This window comes from Capsicum annuum, unplaced genomic scaffold (genome assembly GCF_002878395.1).
Source record: "Capsicum annuum cultivar UCD-10X-F1 unplaced genomic scaffold, UCD10Xv1.1 ctg3487, whole genome shotgun sequence".
NCBI lineage: Eukaryota > Viridiplantae > Streptophyta > Magnoliopsida > Solanales > Solanaceae > Capsicum > Capsicum annuum.
Genome location: NW_025841744.1, coordinates 1 through 13,569, shown reverse-complemented (window position 1 = coordinate 13,569; position 13,569 = coordinate 1). Strand labels below are relative to the sequence as shown.

Here is a 13,569-nt window from a genome sequence, read left to right as displayed (position 1 = left end):
AAGTAATTTAGTTTTTTAATTATTGTAATTTATAATATCTTTTTATATTCAATTTAAGCGACACTGATATAATTTCGAGAGTCAATCAAATATCACTATTGAAGTAGCGAAACCGACATGTCTTGAATGACTCATAATAACTTATTAGAAGTGATATAGCAAAATTGATATAAAACATATTTGTGAAATTTTTTTAAGTGGACCTCATATAAGATTTCAAATTAATTTAAAACATCAAGAGTTAATTTATCATTTTATATTTATTTTTCCTTTTTAAATTAAATATTATTAATTTTTTAATACTTAGATGACTTATAATAATTACTTAGGAGTGATATAGTAAAATTACGATTGAAGCAGCTAAAACAGACATGTCATAAATATTTGTTTTACTTTTTTTAAAATTAAATTTTATTAATTTTTAAATATGTAAATGTCATATATTAATTAATTAGGGTTGATATTTTAAGTGGGTCTCATATAAGATGTTAAATTAATTTAAAACATCAAGAGTTAATTTATTATTTTATATTATTTTTACCTTTTTATTAAATATTAATAATTTTTTAATACTTAGATGACTTATAATAATTACTTAGGGGTGATATAATAAAATTACGATTGAAACAGCTAAAACAGATATGTCATAAATATCTGTTTTACTATTTTTTAAATTAAATTTTAATAATTTTTTAATACATAAATGTCATATAATAATTAATTAGGAGTGATATAGTAAAATTACAGAATAAGCATGCAGCTGGAAGCAGGCATGTCGACCGCCAGCTGCCTGCTTCCAGCCACCCCACTCATGCTTATATATAGTAGTAATAACCTTAACACTGTATATTCGATCCCCCAGAGAGCAAAAAAGTGAAAGCTCCAAAGAGCGAAACAAAAAAAGAAGTTAATTACATATACTTTGCGCCCAAAAGATAGTGAAAATTCTTGAGACATTCCATGAATAAATTTGGATTGTTAACAATCTTCTAATGCAACGCCAATGGTGTAGGAATAATAGCTGCCTGAGACATCATCGTACCTCCAGAAACTGATTACACATTAACTGGAAAATCAAGAAACCAGGAAAATAGAGGTAGCTAGCAATGGAGAGAACAGAAACCAAATAATAAAAAAGGTAGTGAATATAAATAAAACCATTTCGTGTACCTGAACTATCAGTTGTTCATATTTTCAACCTAAAATATAACAGATGTTTATATAGGAAAAGTGATCAACTGATTTTTGAGGTGTGCTTAATAAACATCTGATGATAGTTAAAATAGATAAGTCACACACACTTGATAGTTAATAAATGAAACTCAAAAAAACCAAAAAAATAAATTAGGTGCAACTTTATCTTTAGCTATTATTTGTAGAAGGTATGGTGAATTTTATGAAGTGATACCAGTTTGAAGTTTGATAAGAAAGACTATCATATAAACATAAGAATTAGTCTACGAAAACAAATGTAAAAGAAACTACAGTGTAGGAATAGTTTTGGACTATCTTACACAAGCTATAACAATGTTTTGATCGACCAAAAGAGCTGCAGTTTTGGAACTATAATATAATGATATTCATGTTGATCTCATTATGCTAAGTAATTACTATTAATCTCAATCATCCTGATGATCGATGAGTAAAAAAGGTTAAGAAGTTAAGTGATTAATTTAAGATATTTTTGCACGATACAATTAACTCAGGATAACTCGTGCACGTGTTCCAAAACTAGTACTTTGAGCAAGACCATCTTATAAGCATGAGGATTAGTCTCGGAAAACAAATACTTTGAGAAACTATACTTTTGCACTATCTTATGTAAGCTTTTACAAGGTTTTGTTCCACAAAAAAAGCTGTAGTTTTGAAACTACATTGCAATGCAAAAATGTACAATCTTTAGTCACAAGATGTTTTCATCGTTCTTTCTTTGTACTGTTTCATACCTTCCGGTGCCTTTCCTTGTCATTCATCCTATAGTTTTGATACACCTGTATGTATAGACTAACAATCAGTATCAACTCTTTCAATGTCACTATAGAATAAAATTTTTGTTTTAATGGTCGAATTTGATAATCCCAAACAAGATGGGTCAACTTATGAATCTTCATTGTCCATATCGCTTATTTAACACCCAACATGGAAAACATGTAAATCAAGCTCCTTCCCTCCAATCAGAGGTGTAGACACGTAATTTTTTTCTCCCCGAAATCATTTTTTACTCATTTAGCACTTTACCACCCCTTTTTTAGTTGATAATTTTTTTTTTTACAAAAAAGACAAAAAATAGCTAACCTAACAAATTAACACCCAACTTTTGACACCTCACCTTAACAAAAATAACAATCTAACCACGTCACCACGTCACCCAACCCCCTACCCCTATACCCCTAGACCCCCTACCCTACCCCACTCACGTGTTTCTCCCTTTTCCCATAACAGAATTCACACACACAATATAACAATACAGTACAGAACGCACACAGATTGTCCCTTCACAAGCACTCACCTCACTGCACACTACATCACTCATACCTCCCCAATTTCCTTCTTCATAGCACACACACAATTCTCATATATACACTACACACAGAGAACACTCCATCAGCTTCCATTTTCTCCAATAACAGATCCCACTCACAGAAAAGATCATCTCATATACATACACCATCGGACCCACGGCAATACAGAGAGGATCGGAGAGAGGGTAAATCGGGGAGTGAGGGAGAGAACACCGGAGACGAGAGAGAGAGAAAACTATGGAAATTGAATTTCTAGGTGAGTTATTCGCAGGTAACGCTACTATCACACAAACTGCTCTGTTTTCTTTGATTCTCATGGTCGCCGTGCTCTCCAGAGCTCCGGCGAGACGGAGACAACAACCAGGTCCATTTTACGATCAAATCCAGTCGACCCTCGCTAGAACACCCTCAGGCCGACGACTGTTAGTGGAAAAACCACCATCATACCATCCACAAATTTTGGTCACCACACTTCATTTTCGGTCTTTGTTGGGATTGCCGAGTCGGCGGGTTCATTTGAATTTCTGGATCGAGTTGTGAATTTGGTTTTGGTTTGTTGGTGGCATCAATAATTTGGAGTCAAAATAAAATTGAGGTCCATTTCTAACTCTATTTCTTCTACTTTATCGTGATGTGGTATGTTTGATGTCATTGATTTATGTGATTTGAATCGAGTTGATAATTAATTTTGATAGTGTGGTTGAGGAGCTTTTCTAATTGTTGTGTCTTGTTTGGTTTATTCTATATCAAAATTGGTTAAAGCGTTTGGTTGAGAACGAATTTAGGGAGGGGTCGATAAAACGTACAATTGGCCTTTTGAATCATTGATTAATTGTTTGACTTGAAATGAACGTTAAATTTATCAAACTTGATAGCATCATGTTCTAGGTCGAGAATTGATAGGCAAACATAGGTTGGGTAGGTAACTCATAATATTTCATATCATTGAATGTGTGAATATCTGTTTTGAATAATATCTCAGCTTTTATTTTATTACATCAAATGTATTCATTCACCGGGGAATGCCCCGAGGTCACATTGTCCTTATTCACCGGTGAATGCCCCGAAGTATAATGTACGCAAAGGAGGCTTGTGATCTAGTCCTGAGGCATTAGGTAAAGCATTGGAGCATAGTTTAGAACTAGTGTATCTTAGAGTAGGTTTATATTTCAGTACCTTTTTATTTTTGGTCTGCAAAAAATTAGACTGGACACTAATTTTGATTTCGTTTGTTTGATTGTTTGTTTTGTGTTTGTGTGTTTGTTCTTTTATACATTCATAGTGTTCATGCAAGATGATATACTCTACAGAGCGACCGTGGTCGAACCATGGAACCAAGGGGTGCCTAACACCTTCTCCTCGGTCAACAGAATTTCTTAGGTGAAATCTCTATTTGCGAATCAGTTTTAGAGTTAAATCATTTTTAAAAAGGATTTCCAAAGGTGACTTGACATACCCTATTTATTTCAATTGGCAATTCTGAGTAAATTATAAAATGAATACTTTTCGAAACAACTTTACTTTTTGTCACTTTAATAATAAAACCCTTTCAAATCTTAAAATCTTTATCTTTTTGGTTAAAAAAGGGGCGTGACAGCTCTGGCGACTCCACTGGGGATCTTTACAGAGATCGATCTTATTTTTGGAGTTATGTTGGCTTAGTTTAACATATAGACACTGTTTGTGCTATTGTTTGTATTTGTTTTTGTTGGGTTTTATGTGTGTGTTTTGAATGGAAAATGGAGGGAATTAAGTGGAAGAGAAAATTGAGTTTACACCAAAATGGAAAGTGTGCTCAAAATAGGAAAGCTTACTAAAATTCTTCCACATTGGTGGGAGAAAGAAGCTTTAAAGTGTTTATATTGTGAAACGAATTTCCACATGCTAAGTGAGGCAAGAAATAAGAGATGTCTTGTGCCATCGTCGTCACTCAGCTCAGATTTGGATTTGGCAAATGATCGATCGATGAGATCTATTTTTTTGGACAAAGTTTATTTGACAGAAATTTAATGCAATTCTTCAATGAACTGATGCACTATTTTTGAACTGATGCTTCGACATGATGCACTATTTCGTGAACTGGTATACCTATTCAGAAAAGGACATGGTCTTTGGATGAACGGACATGAATTTCTAGATAAGACACACCATTTTAGTGAACCATTGCCACCTTTTCGAAGAGGCATATGATAGGCTATATAAACCTACTTTGATCCACAGGTTTGAGATACGAAATTTTCAGAATACAAAACTCTTCTTCTATTAAAAATATTATGTGTGATCATTCAAACCGTTGAGTGCGTTCGTGGAATCTAATTATTTGAGGTACCACTATAATTTGATTGAAGGTCGTTTTATTCTGGGAGGAAAATTCCGTAACCTCGGATACAGTGAGTAGAATTATTCCTTAAGGACACTCCGTGAACTTGGGGGACTTGGTTTAAAATTTCTATTTCATCTATTTTCTGATATCTAACACACTTCTTGGATAGATTAATTATAATCTTGTGTTGAAGGTGTTAAAAACTTTAAAACTGTTCTTGTTCATACATGAACTTGTTATGAAGTTGTTGTATTAATACAGATTCTAGTACTCGTAGAAGGAAAATAATAATCTTAAGAAATAATTTCAGAATCTATATTACTTGTTTTTGGAGATTAAAGCTTTAAGATTTCTACTCCATTTGAATTTACCTAGTAATTAGAAGACATAAAATCTTCATCACAAGTTTAAAATTCACTCGGTTAACAATTGGAAGTCATAAAAACTTCATTGTTAACTAGAAATAAGAAGGAGAATTTAAAGTTGCTTAACTTTATAAGTAGTATTCTGAAAATACTAAATATTGATGTCTTGTGGTGACAGGAAAAGTGACTAATGAAAGTGCAAGATGCGGCTACGACTGTGGGGGCAACTAGTATTGCCCCAACAAGGCGAGAAAATGCTCCGCAACTAATGGCACCTACGGAAAAGCCCAGAAAATTTGCAGGCATTGACTTTAAGCGATGGAAGAAGAAGATGTTCTTCTACCTCACAACACTATGCCTTCAAAACTTCACTAGTGAGGATGCTCCTGAGGTGCCTGAGGGAACCTCGGACAAAGAGCATTTCATGGTTTTATAAGTTTGGAAGCACTCGGACTTTCTTTGCAGGAATTATATATTGAGTGGTCTCCAAGACGACTTCTACAATATTTACAGTGGAACTAATACATCGAAGGAATTGTGGGGGGCACTAGAACGAAAATATAAGACAGAGGATGTGAGTTAAGAAATTATTTGTTACAAGGTTTCTGGACTTTAAAATGATAGATAGCAAATTGGTTGTCCCTCAAGTGCAGAAATTGCAAGTTATCATCCACGATCTCTTAGCAGAAGGTATATCTTTGAAAAATACCTCAAATGAACAACTTGAAAAGGTTCTTAATACTCATATAAACTGTTTTGTAGGTTTGATTTTGAATGATGCTTTCCAAGTAGTAGCAATAATTGAGAAGTTACCACCAATGTGGAAAGACTTCAAAAATTGCTTAAAGCATAAATGCAAGGAGTTGATTGTTGAAGATCTTATTGTCTGACTGCGTATTAAAGAGGATAATAAAGATACCGAGAGAAGGTCAAAAGAGAATTCTGCAATTAATGGAGCACATATTATGGAAGATGACCAAAATAATAATAAGAAAAGGAAGAAAGTTGAACAAGGAAGCAGTCAACCTAAGAAGAAATTTAAGAGAAAGTGCTTCGACTGTGGCAAGATTGGCCACAAGTCCATGGATTGTCGTGCCCCAAAGAAAGGCAAGAAAAAAGATCAAGCAAATATGATTGAATCGAACAAAGAATGTGATGATCTGTTTGCTATGTTCTCAGAATGCAACTTGGTGGGGAATCCTCGTGAGTGTTGGATGGATTACCGCCATGTATGTGCCAACAAAGAGTTGTTTTCATCATTCGCTCCGGCTCAAGTAGAAGAAATGATCAATAGAAGAAATGATCAACATGGCTAACTCCGCTACTGCTAAGGTAGAAGGAACATGAAAAATATGCTTAAAATGACTTCAGGAAAGGTCTTGACACTTAACAATATATTGTATATTCTGGAGTTACGTAGGAATTTAATTTTTGTTTCACTTCTAAACAATAATGGATTCAAATGTGTAACCGTTTCTAGAAAAATTATAATTAGCAAAGGATAAATGTATGTAGGAAAAGACTATCTCACCGTGGGCCTTTATAAGATGAATGTAATGAATGTTGAAATAAATAAAAGTTCAAATTCTTCTAATTTGCTTGAGTCTTATGATTTATGGCATGAACATTTAGGCCATGTTAATTACAAAACGTTACGAAAACTGATTAACTTAGAAGTTTTGCCAAACTTTGAGTGCAATAAATCAAAGTGTCAAACATGTGTGGAATCAAAGTATGCAGAGCATCCTTACAAGTCTGTTGAAAGGAATTCCAATCCCTTAGACTTAGTACACACTGACATTTGTGATATGAAGTCAACACCATCACGTGGTGGGAAAAAGTATTTCATAACTTTTATTGATGATTGCACTAGATAATGTTATGTCTATTTGCTAAATAGTAAGGATGAAGCAATAGATGTGTTTAGGCAATATAAAACTGAAGTTGAAAATTAGTTAGATAAGAAGATAAAAATGATAAGAAGTGATAGGGACAGAGAATATGAATCTCCTTTCGCCAAAATATGTGTAGAGAATGAAATTTCCATCAAACTACGGCCCCGTATTCACCGCAATCTAACAGAATTGCAGAAAGGAAAAATCAAACTTTGAAGAAAATGATGAATACTTTGCTTATAAGTTCTGGTTTATCGCAAAACTTGTGGGGGGAGGCTATCCTTATAGCCAGTCGTATACTCAATAGAGTTCCCCATAGTAAGACACAATCAATTCCATATGAAAAATAAAAAGGAAGGAAACCCAACTTGAAATATTTCAAAGTGTGGGGTTGTCTGGCAAAGGTCCAAGTTCCTATGCCTAAGAGGGTTAAGAAAGGACCTAAGATTGTGGACTGCATGTTCATAGGATATGCTAAAAGCAGTAGAGCATGTTGATTTTTGGTTCATAAATTCGAACATCTGGATATAAATGAAAATATGGTAATTGAATCAGATAATGCTGAATTTTTGAAAATATTTACCCGTATAAAACTAGACATAAACAGTCTAGTTGAGGGTCAAAACGACCTTGAGATGAAATAAGTGAGAATGTACATAATGAAGAGAATCCAACACGTCAAGGCACTTCTACTACGTTTGGATCAGGTTTTATAACTTTTCCCTTAGAAAATGAGCCTCAAACATTTAAAGAAGTAATATCATCATCAGACTCATTATTTTGGAATAAGGCAGTCAATAGTGAGGTTGATTCAATCTCATGCAACCATACGTGGGAATTGGTTGATCTTCCTCTAGAAAATAAACCTTTAGGTTCTAAATGGATCTTCAAAAGGAAGATGAAAACGGATGGTACTATTGACAAATACAAGGAAAGACTTGTAGTAAAAGGCTGTAAACAAAAAGAAAGCCTTGATTACTTCGATACATACTCGCCAGTAACAACGATAAAATCGATTCAAAATTTAATTGCCTTGGTTGTGGTATATGGTCTTGAAATCCATCAAATGGATGTGAAAACCGCTTTCCTAAATGGAAAATTGGAGGAATAAATTTACATGGAACAACCTGAGGGTTTTGTGGTTCCAGAAAAGGAAAACAAGGGGTGTAAACTTATTAAGTCATTGTATGGACTAAAGCAAGCACCACAACAATGGCATATGAAGTTTGACCAAACCATGTTTGTAAACGAATTCAAAATAAATGAATATGATAAATGTGTTTATATTAAAGACACTTCAAATCACGAAGTCATTGTCTGTTTATATGTGGATGATACTGACATAAATGCAACAAAATAAATGCTCGAGAGAAAGTTTGATATGAAAGACCTTGGAGTTACAGATGTGATCTTAGGTATAAGAATCCATCAAACTCCACAAGGGTTGGCATTGTCACAGTCGCATTATATCGAAAATGTACTTGACAAGTTCAAGTATATGAAATTTGGTATTGTCAAAACTCCATTGGATGTGAGCTTTGCTCTTCGAGAGAATGAAGGTGAAAGTGACTCACAATTCGAGTACGCAAGAGTATTGGGATATTTAATATATATAATGAATTGTACACATCTAGACATAGAATGCGCTATTAGTAAATTAAGTCGGTACACGAGTAATCCCAATAAAACTCATTAGATGACAATGAAAAGAGTGTTGGGGTATCTTAAATACACTCAAGATTATGCCTTGTATTATAATAAATATCATGCGATTCTTGAAGGATATAGTTATGCTAATTGGATCACCAGATCGAACGAATTAAAATCCACAAATGGATATGTATTCACTATCGGTGGAGGAGCAGTCTCTTGGAAATCATCCAAAAAGACTTATTTGCTTGCTCTACAATGGAATCTGAATTTATCATATTGGATAAAGTTGGTGAAGAAGCAGAATGGCTCCAAAATTTCTTGAAAGATATTCCTTATTGTCCCAAGCCAGAGGCACCTGTATGTATACACTATGATAGCCAAGCGGCAATAGTTAGGGCAGGGAGCATGATGTACAATAGTAAATCTCATCATATACGACGGAGACATAATACCATTATGGAACTTCTCTCTAGTAAAATTATCACTGTTGACTATGTAAAGTCTAAGGATAATGTGTCGGATCCACTTACAAAAGGCCTATCTATAGAAGGAGTGGAAAGGACACCAAGGAAATGGGTTTAAGTCCTAGGACAAGTTAGCATGGCGGTAACTCTACCTAGAAGATTGGAGATCCCAAGATCTAGGTTCAAAGAGATCAAACAAAGTTGTGTCTGACAGGTTCAACATTGTCAATTACCCAACCCATTCTCTGTAGACAATGTATCGTAAACTAGGATAAGACTTAAGGTGAAAAGTCTTTTAATGATTATCTAAATTTGGCAGATTTGACCAAATAGTTTAATCTATAGGATTAAATATTTAGAAATCACATATGTGAGGGAAAAGTGGAAGCCACTTCAAGGAGAATGTTAGTAAAGGCCTATTCTCTAAGCTCTCCTGAAACCGGGACGTGTTCATAGCTGAAAAAAACAAAACTGTGAGAACCATAAATGGTAAAAGGCTAGTTGTGTGACATGTGTTGTCTAGGTGTACATTAAAGCTCGACGGTTCAAAGATATCAAATCTACCTATTGATCGAGTGTATCCAATGCATGGTCACTACGGAAAGTTCAAAGGAAAACCCACTTATCTAGATGCAATCAGTCTTTGCTTGATGATCACATACTTGTCTATAAAGTTTTTTGAAAAATAGCCATTCCCCATTCATGTGGGGGATTGTTAGGTTCTATGTGTGTGTTTTGAATGGAAAATGGAGGGAATTAAGAGGAAGAAAAAATTGATTTTACACCAAAACAGAAAGTGTGCTCAAAATAGGAAAGCTTACTAAAATTCTCCCACATTGGTGGGAGAAAGAAAATTTAAAGTGTTTATATTGTGAAACAAATTTTCAATAAGAGATTCCTCGTGCCATCGTCGTCGCTCGGTCGTCTTCGGCTTTGACTTTGGATTTGGATTTAGATTTGGCAAATGATCGATCGACGAGATCTATCTTTTTGGACAAAGTTTATTTCATAGAAATTTAATCCGAATACCAAAGGGAAAAAATCCTCCATTTATGAATGCATGCAGATTTCGAAACAGTGATTTGAACTGATCCAATTCTTCAACGAACTGATGCACTATTTTTGAACTATTGCTTCGAAATAATGCATTATTTTGTGAACTGGTATACCTGTTCGGAAAAGAACATGGTCTTTGGATGAACGAACATGAATTTCTAGAAAAGACACACCATTTAAGTAAACCACTGCCACCTTTTCGAAGACGCATATGATAGGCTATATAAACCTGCTTTGATCCACAGGTTTGAGATACGAAATTTTCAGAATATAAAACTCTTCTTCTCTTAAAAATATTCTGTGTTCATTCAAACCATTGAGTGCTTTCATAGAATCCAATTATTTGAGGTACCGCGATAATTTGATTGAAGGTCATTTTATCATGGGAGGAAAATTCCATAATCTCGGGTACAGTAAGGGGAATTATTCCTTAAGGACACTCCGTGAACTCCGGGACTTGGTCTAAAATTTTTGTTTCATCTATTTTCTGATATCCAACTCACTTCTTTGATAGATTAGTAATAATCTTGTGCTGAAGGTGTTCAAGAACTTCAAAACCGTTCTTGTTCATATATGAACTTGTCATGAAGTTGTTGTTGTATTAATATAAATTTTAGTACCCGTAGAAGGAAAATAACAGTTGTTTTATTGTGGAGTGCCTACTTGCTACATGTTTGTAGTTTTTCCTCTTATGTGCTACCATTTTATATCTGTCATAATTTGCATAACCCGAGTTAATTTTTTCTGTAACAAGTTCTGTAGTACACGTTGTGTACATGACCTATAGTTGAGTCATCCTTATTTTAGAAGGGAGATTCGTCAGCTGGTATGGAGTGGGTGGAAAGCTATCATAGCCTCTATTAATAATACGCTTTCCCAAACAGCCTTGTTAGTGAATCCCAGCGTAGGTCAGTCTTTAGGTCATGCTTATCTGCATCATATGGAGTCCTAGCGGGACCTACGTGGCCTTTTGTAGGAGACTCACTCCTCAAGCATCCCTACTTGCTAAATGTTTCATATTTGAGGGTCACCGAGTCATTTAATAGACTTATTTTTGGGAAAACATGTGCTAGAATTAAAGAAAAGCGTGTTTGATAAGAAAAAAAGAGAGGAAAAAAAGTGAGTAAAAAAAGAGTTTCATAGTTTTTTAGAGTTCTCTATGGTGTTTGTTTATCGCAATTCAAAAATTCAAAAATATTTTTTTTACCTTTTGCGCTCATCTTTCAAAAATCATAAACATCAAAAAGATTTCTCTTTGTCTCCTTTAATAAGCATTCATAATTTGAAAATTTCAAAAAGATTCTTCTAGAAGTTTTATATAAAGAAAATTCAAAAAAGATGGTAGAAGTTTTGTACATTTGATATAACGAAAATATGAAAATATTTTTTGTTTCATAGTTGGTGGTGTCAATTTTATGTGAAGTGTCTAATTAAAAATTAAAAAAAATTGACATTGTTCATCGTCTGTCTTTGATTGTGTTCTTAAGTTAGGTCATTCTTTTAGTTAATCCCTAATTGTCCAATCTGGATGAACTATGCACACTTGATTCTCCTTTCTCAGGAGTGAGATACATAGATAGCCCTTCTATGATTCGGTGATCTTATTTTAAAAAAAATATAAAAAGATTTTCTTCACTCTTCATGTAGGGTAGGTGTCATACAAATTTTTAAAAGAAAACTTCAAAAATATTTTTTTTAATAGTTTCAAGTTTCATTTTCACATGAAATTTAAATTCAAAAATCCAAAAAGATTTTTCTTTGGTAATCATAGGTTTCATTTTGTACAGGAAGTTGAAAAATTCAAAAAGATTTTTGTCAATTCTTTTGACAATTTGTTATTTTCTTTTCTTCATAGTGTTTCACAAAAAGAAAAAGAAAGAGAGTTTGATTGGTCATTTTTTTTCCAAACTTCACTAACTATGTACACTTGATTCTCCTCTCTCGGGAGTAAGATACGTAGGCGCCTTTCTTGGGTTCGGTGATCTTTTCAAAAGAAAAAAAGAGGGAAAATATTTTGAAGAAATGTTGAACTCTAACACATTTGGTACCTCTTGTTCAGTTAGTTTAATGTGGTTGGTTTGTGACATTTTGGCTGATCCTCTTTATTACACCAAGTCGAAAGGAAAGATATGGCCACAAAGATACTGAGATGGTTGTCACTAATCAAATAGAGAATTCAGGGAATGTGAATCTAGGATTAAATAAAGAGATCATGGAATTAAGGCAACAAATGGCAGAGATACACCGGGTGTGGGCTAGTGGCTTGCCTCCACCTCCATTCCTTAATGATCTCATTTTCAATTACCCACTGTGTTCTCAGGCGTAGTCTATAATTCCTACTGGTACACCACAACACATGTTGGGATTCACTGTACAATAGTACTATCCTAGTACTTTTAGTGTGCCCATGGAAATTCCTCAACAGAGGCCCACTGCTCATCCTGCACTATTTGTGACACCTGTGTTTGTGGCTCGACCAACCCTGAAGCTCTTAATCTTGATGTTTATCCACCGGTTGTGCTTCCCCATTCCATGAGAGATCCTGTATTGAATATTTCTGGTGATCAACATTATGCTTATTGAGGCCACATTTAAGTTGACTGGTCCTTATGGCTACACTCAACTGCCCGAATTTTCTCTTAATGCTGAAAATACTGTTATGACAGAGAAACACAATGAGATGAACCAAAAGGTGAAAATTTTGGAACTATCTATAAAGAACTTTCAAGGACTTGGGGGTTACAAAAGTGTCTTATATAAGGACTTATGCATATTTCCAGGTGTCATCCTTCCCCTCATCTTTAAGATGCCAAAGTTTGAGAAGTATGATGGACACGGGGATCTAGTGTCATATTTGAGATGTTATTGTAACTAATTAAGATATGTTGGAGGCAAAGAAAAACAAATCATGTCAGAGTGGTTTGTTGATCAGGATATTGACAGGTGGAATAGTTGGGATGATTTAGCTAATGAATTTGTGCAACAATTTTAATATAATATGGAATTGATCCCAGATGAAAAATCCCTAACCAGTATGAAGAAAAAGAATACCGGGAATTTCAGGGAGTATACAATCAGATGGCGTGAACAAGCTGCTAGGGTGAAACCGCCAATTAAAGAAAGCAAGATAGTGGAGGTGTTTATTCAAGAACAGGATGAAACACATTATCAACACTTATTACCTGCATTAGGTATGTCATTTATTGAGGTCCTAAAAATAGGAGAGATGATAGAGGATTGAATTAAGATCGGTCGCATTATGAGTTTTGCAACATTGAAGCAACTACTCAA

At 34.3% G+C, this 13,569-nt stretch overlaps 1 pseudogene; it reads right to left on the bottom strand.

The window, feature by feature from the left end:
* The window catches only part of LOC107848883, a 104,336-nt pseudogene extending 103,302 nt beyond the window's left edge, over positions 1 to 1,034 (bottom strand).
* Between the last annotated feature and the right edge of the window lie 12,535 nt (positions 1,035 to 13,569).